Source organism: Cebus imitator, unplaced genomic scaffold (genome assembly GCF_001604975.1).
Source record: "Cebus imitator isolate Cc_AM_T3 unplaced genomic scaffold, Cebus_imitator-1.0 Scaffold166, whole genome shotgun sequence".
Taxonomy (NCBI): domain Eukaryota; kingdom Metazoa; phylum Chordata; class Mammalia; order Primates; family Cebidae; genus Cebus; species Cebus imitator.
This window is the reverse complement of record NW_016107481.1, coordinates 938,741-943,196: the sequence shown is the minus strand read 5'-3', so window position 1 is coordinate 943,196 and position 4,456 is coordinate 938,741. Positions and strand designations below refer to the sequence as shown.

The 4,456-nt window shown below is 41.2% G+C and overlaps 1 pseudogene; it reads left to right on the top strand.

Annotated features, from left to right (window-relative positions):
• The first annotated feature begins 671 nt into the window (after positions 1–671).
• LOC119473548 lies at positions 672–738 on the top strand (annotated as a pseudogene).
• The last annotated feature ends 3,718 nt before the right edge of the window (positions 739–4,456 follow it).

The window sequence follows — 4,456 nt, the reverse complement described above, 5'->3', positions numbered from 1 at the left end:
TTTTAAAAGAACATAATTGGAGGGGCCAGGTGTGGTGGCTCACACCTGTAATCCCAGCACTTTGGGAGGCAGAGGCAGGAGGGTCACGAGTTCAGAAGTTCGAGACCAGCCTGACCAATATAGTAAAACCCCATCTCTACTAAAAATACAAAAATTAGCCGGACATGGTGGCACACACCTGTAATCCCAGCTGCTCAGAAGGCTGAGGCAGGAATATTGCTTTAACCTGGGAGGTGGAGGTTGCAGTGAGCTAAGACAGTGCCACTGTACTCCAGCCTGGGAGACAGAGCAAGACTCCATCTCAAAAAAAAAAAAAAAAAAAAAAAAAGAACATCATTGGAGACACACAATTTCCAGTTTCAAAACTTACTGCAGCAATCAACACAGAGTAGTATTGGCATAAAGATAGGCATAGAAATCCATGGAATAGAATTAGGAGTCCAGAAATAAACCCATACATATATTTTCTATAAGGGTGCCAAGACCATTCAACAGAGCTTAAAGAACAGTTCTTTCAACAAATGGTGTAAAAATAACTAGCTATCTTTCCTAATACAAAATGCAAAAAAATGAATTTGGACCACTATCTCACACCATATACAAAAATTAACTCAAAATAAATCAACAACATAAATTTTGTTAGAGCTAAAATGTTAAAAACTCTTAAAAAGGTGCTCGCTTCAGCAGCACATATACTAAAATTGGAACGATACAGAGAAGATTAGCATGGCCCCTGCAATCTTTCTACTATAAGGACACGTGCACACGAATGTTCATTGCAGCACTGTTTACAATAGCAAAGACCTGGAACCAACCCAAATGCCCATCGACGATAGACTGGATAGGGAAAATGTGGCACATATACACCATGGAATATTATGCAGCCATCAAAAACGATGAGTTTGGGTCCTTTGTAGGGACATGGATGAACCTGGAAACCATCATTCTCAGCAAACTGACAGAAGAGCAGAAGATCAAACACCGCATGTTCTCACTCATAGGCGGGTGTTGAACAATGAGAACACATGGACACAGGGAGGGGAGCACTACACACTGGGGTCAGTTGGGGGGAAATAGGGGAGGGGCGGTGGGGGGTGGGGAGCTGGGGAGAGATAGCAAGGGGAGAAATGCCAGATGTAGGTGATGGGGAGGAAGGCAGCAAATCACACTGCCACGTGTGTACATATGCAACAATTTTGCATGTTCTTCACATGTACCCCAAAACCTAAAATGCAACAAAATAAATAAATGGGAATAAATAAATAAATAAATAAATTCATCAACTTAAAGAGATTAGGCTCATGTATATGTATAATATAGACTAAGGCAGAGATCATGAACTGGTGGCCCAGAGATATGCTTTCTTTTATTTTGGCCTATATAGTGTATTGTAAAAATTTCTGCCAACATTTAAAATGAGAGAGATTTCACATAAAAATTCAAAAAAAAAAATGTAAATTTTTCAGGTTTTAGACAGGCAACAGTTTCTTACCTATGACAACAAAACATAAGCAACAAAAGAAAGAATAGGTATTTGGACTTCATAGAAATTGTTTTGCATCCAAAGATACTATCAAGAATGTGAAAAAACAATTACATAATGGAAGAAAATGTTTGCAAATGATATATCTGATAAGGATCTAGTGTCCAGAACATATAAAGACTCTTACACTTCAATAGTAAACAAATAACCCAATTTTAAAACAAGCAACGAGTTTGAATAAACATCTCTCCAAAAAAGATATACAAATGACCAATAAGCACATGAAGAGATGTTCAACATCCTGTCAGTAGGGAAACTCAAACCAAAACCACAATGAGAAATACTTTACACCCACTAGAATAGATATATAAAAAGACTGTTGGCAAGGATGTGGAGAAACTGGAACCTGTGTATATTGCTTATGGGATTGTAAATTGGTGCAGTCACTTTGGAAAGTTTGGTAGTTCCTCAAAAAGAAAATTTGTGCATGAATTTTTATACTGGCATTATTCATGATAGCCCCAGAGTGGAAACAACCCAATATACATCAAATGATGAATGAATAAACAAAATGTGGTATATCCGTGCAATGAAATAATATCCATAAGAAGGAATCAAGTGTTGATGCATGCTGTAATGTACACGAACCTTAAAAACATTAGGCTAAGTGAAGGAAGCCAGATATGAAAGGCCAGATACTGTATGATTCCACGTATGATATGTCCAGAATAGGCAAATCCATAAAGACAGAAAGTAGATAAGTGGTTGCTAGGGAATGAGGAGTGAGGTGGAGATGGGAGGAAATTGGAAGTGACTGATAACAGGTATAGGGTTTCTTTCTGGTGTTAAATAAATGTTCTGGGCCGGGCGTGGTGGCTTACATCTGTAATCCCAGAACTTTGGGAGGCCAAGGTGGATGGATCACGAGGTCAGGAGTTCGAGACCAGCCTGGCCAACATGGTGAAACTCCATTTCTACTAAAAATAAAAAACTTAGCCATGCGTGGTGGTGCATGCCTGTAATTCCACCTGCTCAAGAGGCTGAGGCAGGAGAATCGCTTGAACCCCGGAGGGGAAGGTTGTGAGGGACTTCTCTTCCCAGTCCGCAAGGGGCGTGGTTTCAAAGGTAGGAGTTGTGTGAAAATGCCTCCATCAGGGAGCCAGAGGGGTTTCAAATGTAAAGTTCTTTGTCTGGGTTTCCCGCGCCAGCTAGGTAAGGAAAGCCTGGTGAGGCTTCTTTGTCTCAAAATCCTGCCAAAAGCTCTGGGAGGAGGGGGCTCTGTAACTCAGAGTTGTGGACCAAGTAGCCAATCCGATATCAGAGGCAAAGATCAATCACTCCAGAGGAAGTTTGAAAGAACTCTTGTTGAACTAGAACATGAATGGGGAGGGAATAACTCAAGGTAAGCTGCTCCTTAGCTGAATGGATATCCTGCTCCCGGCTCTCTTCCCACAACACCGTGGGAGCTGTCTCTCTCTCTCTTTCACTCTCTCCAATAAATTGCTCTCCCGCAAAGCTCTTTGGGTCCATGATGTTTATTCCAGCAGTAAGCTCACCGCGCCTCCGGGGCCCCTTTTCTCATTCTTCGGGATAAGAAAGGCCAAGAACCTCTTCATAACTGGGAACTGGGGACGCTCCCCTGGTTACAGTTGCAGTGAGCCAGGATCGCGCCATTGCACTCCAGCCTGGGCAATAGAGTGAGACTCCGTATCAAAAAAAAAAAAAAAAAAAAGAAGAAGAAAAACAACTATTGGATTGATTATAGTTGTAAACTTCTCTAATTTGGTCTATCCTGCTGGAAAGTCCCTAGTTATAATAAGTTAGTTGGCAGCTTCTGATTGGTTACCCCTAAGTTTCATTTTTCTTTAATACAGGGGTCTACAAGAAATAGATCAAATTAGGGTTTCTTATGTTTGCAAATTAAGAAAGGTTAAGATCATTTATGAGGCCCAACTGGCTTTGTCTGCTCAGGGATTCTTCAGGCCTGGTCTCCATGTTAATTCTTATCTTAGAGCCTGTACCTTGCTGTTCCCTTTGCATTTATTTTTTTGAGATGGAGTCTTGCTCTGTTGCCCAGGCTGGAGTGAAGTGGGGTGATCTTGGCTCACTGCAACCTCCGCCTCCCGGGTTCAAGCGATTCTCCTGCCTCAGCCTCCTGAGTAGCTGGGGTTACAGGTGCGCACCACCACGACTGGCTAATTTTCAATTTGGAGAGATTTTTAATAAAGTAAATAGTAAATAATATGAAAAGAATTGATTTTTTTTTTTTGATGAAGGAAATGTTAGATGAGGTTCTGTTCAGCATCCAATTGTGTGGGCTCAAATTCGTAGTAACTCAGTTTGCTAACTCATGCATGCAGATGCCTCTGATAAACTCTTAAGAGCCTTGGGAAGTTTCACAGCTTTTGAAAGTTTCACAGTAGCAGCAGTTTAAAAGTGAAGTGGGAAGCTCACTGAATGTTGCCAATGCTGTGTTCACTGTGGCTCACTGATGAAAGACCAAAGATTCCCATGCTATAGATTAGGTGAAAGTTGGGTTGTTGCTTCCAAACAGAAAGGGCATAACTTGACCAGGGACCTCTTTTTGAAGAAGAAAATGTTCCAACATACTCATAACTAAAAAGGGCTATTTGCAACAGAATCCCTTCCCACCCTTTCCTTCCCCATCTCCTTCCCCTAAAGCTTTAAGTAACAGTTAACAGATGCAAAATACATAAATAAATAAAAATTAAAAAGAAGAACCCTCCAGGGACTTTGTGAACCTCAAAAAAAATAATAATAATAAAAATAAATAAACAAATAAACATCCTAAGCCCGGGCGCGGTGGCTCAAGCCTGTAATCCCAGCACTTTGGGAGGCCGAGGCGGGTGGATCACGAGGTCAAGAGATCGAGACCATCCTGGTCAACATGGTGAAACCCCGTCTCTACTAAAACTACAAAAAATTAGCTGGGCATGGTGGAGCGTGCCTGTA